Genomic DNA, 12,827 nt, shown 5'->3' with positions numbered 1-12,827 from the left:
TGTCACATTTGCATGCGAGGGAATCACATGCTAACACGCCATATGGCACAGTAGAACCGGACTCTTGATCTCACATGCATCAAACACCTATCAAACACATTTTGGAGTGTGAATCCTCGTAGCCCAAGAGAACAAACAAACGGCACCAAATACACTTTAAAACATCACTTCACTACTGCTGGACGCCGCTACGCTGCATTCGTGGGAGTAATTATCAGCACACGCTGATGACATGATGCTTAGAGGTTACGCAAATGCAATTAGCCTCGATTTACATTCGACGACAGTTAACGGATGCACAGATGGCAAACAGACAGAGATGCGCCCGCCATGTTTGGCAGAGGGAAAGACTGGCGGCCATTTTGTCTAAAGCTGTGCCCATCTGGATGGAACCACACAGCATCAGTGTGACGACGGCAGCAGTTTGGGAGCTGCGGGTGCACACTGCTGCTGCTACTGCTGGCAAATACTCTCAAGGCCAAGCATATACAGTCCATTCATATGAACAAACAGAGCTCTCTGTGAATGTGCAGATACAAAGAAGCTCTCTTATACAGTTCAGAATGTTCAGATTTGAATGATTCAGTAAGGTTGAATTAACATGTTATCCTCCAAGCATTTCTAAAAGTTCCCTGTAATCAAAATCCTAAAATCATCCTCTTTGAACTGAAAATGATGCCAAGTTATGGTCACACACACACACACACACACACACACACACACACACACACACACACACGGATAATGAGGTGTGGGGTAATGAGAGCACATTGAGAGTTGTTCATAGAGTGGAAAATGTGAAGTGCTAAAGAGAGATACTTGCCATTTTACCATCTCCACTACAAGGTAGAAAGGTCTCTCTGCTCTGTGATCTTCTGCCCTCTCTGCTGTTGAGTCCGTTTTTTTAAACAGTCTGAAATTGAATAATAGACATCATGGAGGAAAAAAAGACGATCGTACTTGATGTGCCAGATTTTCTGCTTGTAACAGACACATGTCTACAGCTCACCATAGTAACAGCAAGCTGAGGCTGGAAGAGAAAATAAAGATCGCACTGTCTCTTTGTCAAATGTAAAAACTGGTTGGGGAATAAACAACAGGCGAGTTGAGGATGGAGAGTCAAAAGCAGAACTCCCAAACTGGTTTTTAAACAGCCAGAGGCTGAAGGTGGGGGATATGTCAATCTTATGAAGGAAAAATCAAGAGAAAGGAATATCCCTCTCGGCAGTCTCGCAACATTCTGTGTATTGGGTATTATTTGGGGAGAGATCGCCGTCAGCAGAACCACACGCAGCCAACGGAGATCGGGACTGAGGTCCAGTCTGAGGAGCCAGGGCTGCAGCTGAGAGGGCCACGCAGGGCCTGTCCTTTGGAGGTCTGCGGGCCCCTAGGCCACAGACAAACACAGGAAACCCCACTCAGAACTGTGCAGGCTCTGTGTTTTATATTGATTTCTCTTGCTTCCCAGTAGCTCCAGAGGTGCTTCTAGCCTTCAGGGACCTTCTCCATCCTTCCCGGCCCACTCACTAGCTCCCCGCCTGGGCTTCACTGGCTCTGCTGGACCCCTGGATGGAGTTAAGGGCCACAGGAGGAGAGGAGGAAGACAAGAGCCCGTGGCAATGATGATGAGCTGCGCTGGGTCTCTAAGTTCAGTCATCTACCAGCCTTTATCCAGCCTTCCAACCACCCACCCTTGTTTCCATCTGAAAAAGGGAAAATAGAGTGTTTTTCAAAATCTCACCTTTGGCATTCAGCATCCCTCTGCTCAATGCAAATGCAAATGTAAACACTAACACTTTGATTAAAAATATGTGGGAAGAAAACGCCAACTTGCTCTTTTGTAACCTGCCCCAAGGCGCTCGCTGCTGTACAGAAACAAATAAAAATTCTCAGCCTACTGTATGAAGCACAGACATATCCATCTCTGCTCATATTTTTAAATGTTTTCCCTGAAATACAAATCATTCACATTTAAATCATCACACAAAACCTTCACTGCTAGGAAACATTATTGATATTCATTATGTTTAGTCATTTTGGACCATGTTTTGTGGCTGGCAAAGATAAATCAATGAGCATCACAACGGTTCTGATACTAAACGAATCAACTGAATGGATTCCTTCACTGTGAATATTCTCAAAGTATTCTGAATCCTGTTATCATGCTAATACAATATGGTCCTTTATGTGTTGCTTTGTTCTTTTCTATAAGAAAAATGAATTGCAGGGGCCTCTCTCAGTAACCGTGCACCCAGTGGCCCCCATTTGTGTCAAAGCCAGCAGCAAAGACATATTCAGCCCAGCGTGGTTTGCTGGAAAATTAATAAGACACAGAAAGTAGCGGGTTAAAGCGGTCATTTGTGGCGATGGTTTGTTTGTGAATTTGAGCTCACAGTTATGGGCATGTTCTCATCATATAATGGGTGGGTGGGTGGGTGGAGGGGACACTCGGGGTAGCCCCTGGCTTGGCCTATGCAAGGGAATGACGTGGGGTGAGATCGGGTGAGCCAGAGGAAGATTCAGACACAATGTCCCCATTGAGAGGGCTCAGACATGGGTGTTAACTCCCCATTCCTTCACACACAATAGGGCCCCCCACTAGAGCCGGCGTAGGGGACAATGTTGGTTCAGGGCAGCCCTCCACCCAGCGAGAAAGAAAAGAGCTGCATTATCAAGATCGGAGGAGATGGGAGGAAGGATTTCGGGGGGGGGGGGGGGATAGAGGAATATGTTTGTGTATAAGGAGGGAGATGGGTGGGGGTGAGGGACCGTCCTGTGACCCATGGCTTTGGACTTGAGGAACACAACATTGGACAACACATCAGTAGCAGGCATCCTACAGCCTTGAACATTTACATTTCAAAAGAATGATTACATATGCTTAATCTAGATCTTATGTTTCATCTGCTTTCTCTGGGCTTGGGTTTACAGGTTATTTTATTAGGCTTATTTCGCTTATAGTGGCATATTTCCAGTGATGTATTACATAAATAAATATGATAAAATACACACAGTTATTCAAGATTGCGATAACCGCATGAATCAACATAAAGGAATTAATTATTATTAAATTAAATTATTATTATGCTGGAACCATTCATACTATAGAGAAATATTCAGAAGTAATTTAAATTTTGTAGTATTTAATTTACCGCAGTTCTGCAGTTTTTCTGTAGAAAAAAATAAAGGCCAATAAAGACCTGAGGCAGCTTCTGCTTCTAATGTAGAGCAAGTTGTCTGTGCTCATTAGTTGCTTTAGATGGAGATTAGACAGAGAGCACCATTGGTTGTCAAGTTTATAGTGTTTATACTTTTACTTTTTTTTTTAAAACCATGTTCAGTTTGTGCTTTTGATGAACCCTTTTTTTGACGCAAAGGTCAAAATAAGAACCGTTTTATTGAAACACGTCAGTGACACGCTTGCACTCATTTTCAAGAAATAGACGGAGCCACATAAAGATTATTAGATGGTTTCAAACAATCTTCATGCGAGATTTGAGAAAGTCCAAGCTTGTTTCCACTGTTTATGTCTTGCATTGACTTCAGTGATCTGTTACCAGTTTGTGACAGATGCCTTTATTATAAAGCATCTAACAACTTTCCCTCTAAAAGGTGATGTGTTTGTACTGTACTTGAAATAAAATACCAAAAAGTATGTCTACTTCTGAATGTATCAAAAGCTTCACACCGAAAACACTGACTCTGTTGTGACTTTGATATGCACTATGTGCTGGAGAAGACAGACTGGGGCATCTACGTGCTGCAGACTTTAATGGCATCGTGTTTGCAGCATCAAGCAGGAACCGCATCCTCCAATGACTTCAGCATTTTTAAAGCATCTTTCTGCGTTCCTCCAAAGACCGTATAACAAGCATTTGCTTGTTCACAGTTGCTTGTTATACTCTGAGGTTGTAAAGGAACATTGTTTTGGGAGTCAGTATGGGAGCGAAGCTAACAGCATTAACAAGCTGCTAGTAATGTAAGTGTGTAAGCTTTTATTCTACCTTTCTTGTTGCAGACAGGTAAAATCTCCTCTCAGTAAACAAGGGTGCTTTCAGCTTAAAATGAATAAAAGAAGCTATCGGTTTGTCTGTGTCTGAGACCACGAGGTGGTATAGATGGTGAGTGGGGGGGCGAGGGGTAGCTGGAAAATGTTTATGGAGATCCTGAGTCGCTCTGGGAGTCTAATAGAATCCTGCAGCTGGAGTAAGAGCTCAATGTGGCGGTGTAAAGGATTACACTAGTAAACTGGTAAAACAGGAGAAAGAGCCCAAACACTCTGTACCTCCTACAGGGAGGCAACGAACCATCGAACAATGAGAGGGGAGAGCATACTGCAAACTAACTCATTTCATCAACAGGAAAGGGACCAGGAGACAGACAGAAAGTAGCAGAGGAGCTGTGAGATGAGGAAGATAGAGGAAATAGATTAGGGAGTTCATATACATGCATGTGCATGAGCGAAAAAGAAAAAAAAAATGCTTGAAAATGAGTGAAGGGTAGAGAAAGAAGGGGAGCAGGATGGGGATGCACGGGCGACAGTTCCAGTAGTAGAGGGTAATATGGGCAAATGCTGTCTGTCTTGCTTGTCTCTCTGCATCCTGAGTGACAGTTTACAATCCCTGAGGCAGCAGGCGGGCCCAGCAGGTTGGCTCCATACAATCCCTCATTTCCCAACCTATTTTGTTTCTGTTTTTCCATCTACCTTCCACCTCTGGCTCTCATCTGCTTCCAGTCATCTCTAATCCTCCTCCTTCTCCCAGCACCACCTCTCCTCTGCATTTTGTCTACAACTTAAAAACATTTCTCTCACCATTAGGTTGATTATTTTAACCACAATCTTATGAATCCACATTTTTTAGACTTAAAAAAGAAACTGAAAATCTGTAACACACGTTAAGTTTCCTAATATTCAAGTTACACTAATGATTTCCATTGGGCTGTCTTCTACTCCCTTTTTTGCCCTTTACTCATAACCACAGACGATGACCTGAATCGGTCTCCATCTGCACCTGGCCTGAGTTTCCAAAAGTGTTTCAGAGCTACGATCACTTTCTTTCATGCAGAACCACGGGAGCTAATATTTCAGCATATTTAAGCATCTGTTGAGAACTAGATTTTATTGGGTTTCACTGCAAATTTGTGAGGTGAAGAAACCCCCCCCAACTGTCTGATGAGCATTACGAACCCCATATATTTCCCACAGTTTGCACGGTCAACATGCATGTAAGGCATTATTCTCCTCTCATCTGCTGTTCAAATGGAAACCACACTAAGCATAATGCATCATCTGCATTCTACAACCTGCCACGCTGAAAAACTCCTCTCTCCTCCTCGCGCTCCTCATCTCTGTTCCTTCAAAGGCTGCCGAGGGTGTATTCAAACAGCAGGATACACACTCAGCTAACAAACCTCATTAAGGGCCCATACACACTTTCTCAATTCTAACACTGGCTGTCACACATCCCCTCTTAATGCACACACTGGTGGCCACACTGACCGCAACAAAGCATCTTTACAGAGCTAATTAGAAGGGTCCCCCTTTCTATTTGAAGCTCATCTGAATAGGAGGGAAGATGATAACAAGGAGGGGGAGAAAGAGATGGAGAAGAAGGGACAGGCAGGAGGAAGGAGGGAGAAGGAGTCCACGCAAGGCAGATAAAGTAAAGAGAGGATGCTTGCTAATATACTCAAAGAGATAGCAGGCGTGTCTTTCGTGGTGTGGAATTAAAGCAAAGGGCCAAAGCAGGCAGGGGGAACCAAATTAGTGCGACACCGCTCTGTGTGGGTCTGATGCAAGCTATGGCGGGGAGCGGGGAGGGAACCGAGTGCTGCACCGATTTGATTGGTGTGCCAGTATCTAGAGGGAGATAGAGGGAAGGAATGGGTGTGACACCAGCATCATGGGGAAGCCAGTAAAAGAGCAGCTGCTGACACAGACAACGTCTCAGAAAAGCTGCATGCGAAACATCGTTCTTTAACATGAGCGAGCGATTATAACAAAACACAGTAGGTGGAACAATGACATACAGCTGAACACTAGGCTCCCAGCCGGTAAACTAAATATACGTGTAATTTTCCTAGTCTTTCTTTGCCTTTGCTTTTCATGCTAACTGCTGTTGCTTTTCTGATAGAGTCGATAATGGCAGTCAGTGTTGCGTGTGTAAAACATCACTGATTCCTTCCTCTGTATATTAGTGAAGGACGGAAGGTTACACTCAGAGTTCAGCTCCAAAACATTCCTCCATAGTTGCCATATCTTCCTCCTCCATTTCATGTTTAAATTTTTCTTTTGTGTATCCCTGAAGCAAGATGCGTGTGTGTGTGTGTGTGTGTGCCTATGTGTGTGTGTGTGTGTGTGGAGACAATGCCAAGTTGACAGTTAGGGTCTCAGTTCAAGCACAAGGCCAAGTTTGTCTCCACAGACAAGTGTGCACACACATATCAATGAGGCATTAGTACAATATAACTCTATTTCTCCAAGTCCTCTGTCTCATAGAATAAAAAATAAACAATTTGTAGGCCTCAAAAATGTACATATTACACAATTGTGATTATTTTTAGATGTAACAAAAACAGACTGAACTGTGTAAAGTATTTGAAACCGCAAAAACAAAGAAAGAAAAAACAAACAAAAAAAACATAGCCCAGGCTCTTTTCAATCCTCTTCTAGATTTTAAGTTCAAGTTGAAGTTATGACCTAATTGTTGTCCCATCAAGCCCAGTGGCCCCGTATAAGAGTGCAAAGCATTCTGGGAGAATAGCAGGTGTCCCCATGTCACAGAGCTTCCCAGACAGCTTGTTAATTTGCACAACTTTTACACACACATCGCTCTGTCTATCTGTGCGTGCATGCATGTGTATGTATGTGTGTATATATTAGCGATGGGACTTGACCCTAGCGAGCTGCGGCAGTGTTTCGCGTCTTGCTGGGCGTGGGAAAAAGACGGGACCCCTTTTCACAGCTGCCTCAGCCGAGGCCTGGGCTGCTGGGGGCCCCTGTACCCCCCTCCCTACATGCACACACACACACACACACACACACACACGTTTCCCCCTTACCCTTACTTCTCCCCCCCACCTCCTCCCTCCTTCATTCAGGCTCCGGCCTACTTGCTTTCAAAAGCAGGACCCCTTCCCAGCCCTTCATAAATACATCTCATTATTCAAGCCCTAGTTTGCATAGGGATTCCAAAGAGATCTCCACTCTGCTCGTGAGGCCTGAAGCCCCTCATCCTTTTGGACCGCACAAGTGCAAATTTCGACTTAGTAATCTGGCTGTGTTAATATTTGTTTTAATACGATGTGTGCACACAAGACTGTTTCACCAGTACTGCAACTGTCTACACATTTTGTATTTTTATGCATCGTCCTCCAAAAATGCCTCTTCTTTTCTAGAAATGGAAAGGGGAGGGGGGGGATCTGAAGAAACTACAGCCAGTGAAAGGAGAGTTTAGCATGACTATTAGCAAGTGCTTTGCTTGTCTGTATTCCATCTGCCACTGGCTATTGTACAGTGTTTCACACACACACACACACACACACACACACACTCTTAAACCCTCTACAACACCCGCCCCACACCCCCCCATGCCCCATCCCCACCCCCATTGGCTGCAATGCATTACTGCAGAGATTTATCTCCTATCAGCCTGTATAATACTGAGGTTATAATTTACATCCACTTTAGAAAACAGCAGCACAGGCCAGTCCTTGCATATGCTAATATAAAGCTTGGGAAAATCTGGGCAACTCAAAGAACTCCACACTAAATTTGAATAACTGAGCTTTATATTGAGCCTCAAGGTTGTGGAACCATGAAGATTTGGCCTCGGTAACAATATGTACTTATAGTTTAATTCCTAATGCTTCACTATTTAAAGGAGGAATTGGAGGGAACATGTGGACAACCTTAAAGATAAGCATCTGTTTCAGTCATATTGAAATAACTGAAATAACATCGTGTAGACTTTCATTGGTTTTTATTCATTGGAAGGCTTCAAATTTGGAATTTTAATTTTAATGTGAGAGTGAAACTGAACACACTGTGCTGATCGTGTTACAATAGGTTTACTTTGCAGTTTACTGTATTTTGTGTTGTGTTATAACTTAATGCTGTCGTTGCTAAATTATGCATGTGCTGTACCCTTATGCAAATCAATACTTTGCTCACAATAATCAGAAACCTTTGGACAAGGAGAGCGTGGCTTGTCAAGGCATTAGGGGCGAAAGAGGACAGAGCCACCCAAATACTCTTTCCACATGAGCAGGTCCAAACCTTGCCTGTGCTCTCCTAACGGGATAAAGAACCGCAGCAAAGATTACACGGCCACCTCCCCTGCACCTACCACACACTCTACCTGACAAATAGGATCATAGTGTTTAAAGGGATAAAACGCTGAATGTATCAGAATGGACGAGAGAAGTGTGTGTGTGTGTGTGTAAAATGGGGGGATGATGTACAATGAAAAAAATGTTAATACGTCAATGGAATGATGGAATCCAACATGGAGGCCTTACTTCACTTGCTCAAATCACAATATTTCCACTCTGTTGCTGTAGGCTATAGTCTATTGCAACTCTTCACTGTCAGTATATATTCTGACATACACATGAATTATACAAAACTGATATTTACACTGTGTGCAAATAAAACTGACAGTAAATGTCCATCTTAATTCCTCTATTTGTTTGATTACGGAGGTGAGGATGTACAGTCCAACACACTTTAACACTCATTCTTCATGCAAAATCCAACATCCTCAATATTTTGAATTTAGGCTCAGTCTGTCATTTTCACACCCACCCAACCACCCACACACAAACACACACACACACACATTCTCACAGCTCTACAAAATATGGACAACAATCAAGCACCAGCAATGCCGCGCCATCGCTCGCTCAAGACTCTGCTGAAACACAACTATCTGCAGGCCTCCAGCATCTTAAAGTTTGACCTGAACCTGCCTGTTAACTCTCCATGTTCTACCCTAAATATACGCAAATAATAATGCAGAATAATGCAGAATAAGAAAGCAGATTGTACATTTTGGCAACATCATGGATTGTTTATATGACCGGTGAACCACTTGTCTACATGCATGTATTTTTACTTAAAATATTTACCTGCAGGCTGACCGCTGCTCCTCTACCTGTCTGGTGCCAGTATGTCTTCATTGTGAGATGAAACTTCAGGGCTGACCTTCTCTGCATTTTCCTTTGAGAACAAAAGAAAAGAGAATCAGTGCATCAGGGCTTTCGTTTTTAATAAAACAACATATTTCAGGAGGAAATAAGTGGCTTGCAAGCCAGTGGAGGAAAATGTTAGGCAGCTATAAATGTAGCTTTGTTGACCTCGCAGCTAGCAGCACTCCACCAAATTTGTTCTTAATTATACTGCTCCTTTGCAAGGATAAATATGTTATCTGCTGCATGAACCAAAAGCTGTTCTTGAGAAAAGTGTTAGTGAAGAGGCAAAATCGTGAAATGTGGTGGAAAAGATACACTAAGCAGGAAACTACACCACAAAGTAACAGCATGGAGCACTTCATCAGGGCCGCATCCCAGTTGCTAAGCTACTGAATTACAGAATTAAACATGAAAAAAATGTTGTATTGAAAAGTACAAATTCTAAAATCATCACTATGGCTGTGGACACAAATAGAAAGATGCAACATTTTAATCACTGATTTTCTTTGTAGCACCCTAAGATGGAGGACATGGGGGTCAAATTGTATATATGGCCTTAAACTCTTCACCAGCTCTCACATGCAAACATACACACACAGACACACACACACACGGTCACACACACCATCTAAGCTCACTTGTTTAACATTGCACATCAAATATTGTCAGTCATGGTCTAAATAGAGCATGCTGGGACTTCAGGGATATTCAGTCATCTCCAAGGCTTGCTGATTCTGATCTAAGAATAGATCAAACTCTGAGCCAATGTCCTATTTTGCTCTTATCTAGCAGGCAAGCACAAAAATAATCCACCCAGCGAAACACAAATTCGAACACATCTGCCATGACTAACTCGGATTGAGCTGCATTGACGAAAGCGTGTTTCGAAACAGGCTGAAGATGGTCATGTACAGCCCAGTCTCTTCTGCTCTAAGTGACTGATGCAATGTGATTTTGATGCGACGTACCCTGCAGGTTCTGGTTGGGTGGCAAAGAACCAAATAACCCACACTGCCTGACAATGAAATGATGGAGAAACGTTGTTATCAGGCAGCACACTGTAGCTTTGTATTCTCTACTAAGGCTTCATCTTGGAGTAAGTGATGTACATGTGCATCCAATTATACATCACACTCCTAATGTCAAGTTAATCACAGCCAGGGGACATCACTTAGCCTACACCACTCATAAAGGAAATACACTCAGTATCAGAGGAGTCAGGGAGTCTGCTCTTGCAGTCGATGCAGCTCATATAAATTCATAGAGAGTAAATTATTATTGGCTTAAATGAAGGCTATTCCAAGTTTTGAGCCTATACAGAAATCACCACAACCAACATGTGACATCTCACAGAGCGATCTACTGCTGCTGCCAACACCATCACGTGAGACCTGGACTGACCAATCACATGAATCCTTTAACTATTTCTGTCTAACCCCTCAAGATATTAATGTTACAACACCCACGCGGTTATGACAACTACACAGCAGCACGAAGTGTATTTTTTTGGTGTGTTTTTTCTCTTAAGTCCCAAAGTTGAACGAACAGCCGATTTATTGATCTTCAATAGGCCCCAGCATCACCGCGATGCCCACAACAGAAAGCAGCAACATTCACGCCCTCACGGACATGCAGGTGGCTCCTCGGAGCGTGCCAACACCTATCCAGAAGCCAACCGACGCTAAAACCAAAAGCACCACTTCCACTCCTCCTCCTCCTCCTCCTCATCGGTAGCAGCCTCCCTCAGCATCCGTCCCTCCTGCTTCGTCCTGCTGCTGCCCGCCCCGGCATTATCTCCTCCTCCTCCTCCTCCTCCATGCCGAGCGAGAGGACCCCCTGGCTCCGAAGTGCTCGGCGTCAGTTCGTACTTTCGGTTCTCTAGCTTTATGAAATTAAAACTCATACAGCTAGATAACCAAAGACACAAACTAACCCGTCGTCTCTTAAAGGGGCCGCCTCTCCGCTCACAAACACAACGAGAAGGGACGAGAGACGAGTGTGCGTGCGTGTGTGTGTGTGTGTGTGTGTGTGTGTGTGTGTGTGAGAGAGAGAGAGAGAGAGAGAGAGAGCCTGTAGTCACATCGCACCGAGAGCCCCTCACACACACACACACAGAGAGAGAGAGAGAGAGAGAGAGAGAGAGAGAGAGAGAGAGAGAGAGAGAGCAGCCTAAAAGCTTGAAGAAATGTGGGTGAAATGAAGTTAGCAGGTTGTATTGGATCCCATGACTACAGTTTGACACTCACACACACACTGTGCATACTAACCCCCCCCCCCTCACCATGAAAGTAAATAATGATGCACAAAAGCATGCTGCCAGAGTGTCACCACAACTGGTTTAGTGCTTCAGCAGCATCTCGTTTAGCAAAGCAACACAAGTGCACACAGACCAGGGCACTCTACCCCGTCCTTCAGCAACCCTGCCCTGCATTTAGCCTTTGGGTGAGAGTTGCAATTTTTGGAAAAAATTGTGGGTTTACACTTGTAAGATTTGAGTCTTTATTCTACAGCATCAGGCCTCAAGCAAAGTTCCCATCAAGCAGCCTTCGATTTTATAGCATAATATCACACCGTTTGAATTTAAGGGAAACCCAAAACCACAGCACCTGCAACAATCAAAGATAACGCACAACAGCTGGTCAAAAAACACAAAACTGTCCTCAAAATTAGAAATTAAGGCTATTCCATAATGAACTATCAGTCATATAAAGCCAGCATCCCACTTACTTGCACATCAAGCTAACTTCACTCCACTCCAGTCAGTATCCTCCAATACTTTTATTCCGCCTTTCTTATGAGAGTCTGTTCGGATCGCATCCGATGTGAAAAACAGAGAAGGGGAGCATTTGGGCTACAAAGTGCCCCATCTCTCTGTAGACCTGCGTGTGTCGTCTCCCTCACACACGCGAGCTGCGACTGACAAGTGCAGAGTCCACACGGTGAGCGGAGAGGGGATAAACTCCGCCTCACAGAGAGAGAGCGTGAGAAGGAGAGAAGGAGGGAGGGAGGGAGAGGCGGGAATCTGAAATCATTAAAGCCGATTTGAAAATGAACGCAGGTGTGTGTCAATCGGGAGTTTATTTCTCCAGTCATGTCCATTAGTAGCCCGTAAAATACAGAACAGTGCGTAAAACGACAAAAAGCAAATTGGAACTGGTGCAAATGGAGCTGGATAAATACCCGGACAAGCAATTGCTGTATTTATGACAAATTAATAAGACACTGTCAACAACTTTTCTGGTTTAATTTTTAGATTTTGGCAAATTGCATAACTTTAAATTATCATATTGCAGGGTAAAGCTTTATTATCATGTCTAATGGGAGCACACACACACTTAAAAAAATCACTAAATCGCAGCAATATTCTGCAGTAACGCATACTCTTCAGACTTTAATTTGACTAGAGCTAAAAAATGTTATTACCCATAAAAGCAATAATTAATTTTAATTCAGGTCAGCAGATCATTTTTAAAACAAAAAGGAAAACGCAAAAAAAAAAAAACCCAAAACAAAAACCCACACGCAAACCTTATCAAGGCGTAAGAAAACTATAAGATATTTTACATGTTATGGCTGAGCAGTCTACTCTCCTCTGCTGTGCACATGATACAAAATGCTAAACATGTGATTAAACG

The 12,827-nt window shown here is 43.4% G+C and overlaps 1 long non-coding RNA gene across 2 annotated transcripts; it reads right to left on the bottom strand.

Moving 5' to 3' along the window:
- Window positions 1–825: 825 nt before the first annotated feature.
- Window positions 826–12,201, bottom strand: LOC124069937. 2 transcript variants are annotated; one of them, XR_006845128.1, is made up of 4 exons: window positions 11,920–12,201; window positions 9,130–9,220; window positions 1,010–1,703; window positions 826–913 (listed from the first exon to the last, which is right to left on the bottom strand). It is a non-coding gene; the product is annotated as an uncharacterized LOC124069937 (long non-coding RNA). The 2 variants fall into 2 exon arrangements; XR_006845127.1 differs by having other exon boundaries at window positions 826–1,703.
- Window positions 12,202–12,827: the final 626 nt, after the last annotated feature.

This window comes from Scatophagus argus, chromosome 13 (genome assembly GCF_020382885.2).
Source record: "Scatophagus argus isolate fScaArg1 chromosome 13, fScaArg1.pri, whole genome shotgun sequence".
Lineage (NCBI taxonomy): Eukaryota > Metazoa > Chordata > Actinopteri > Scatophagidae > Scatophagus > Scatophagus argus.
Note: the sequence above shows the minus strand (reverse complement) of the source record. Positions and strands in the feature narration are given on the sequence as shown.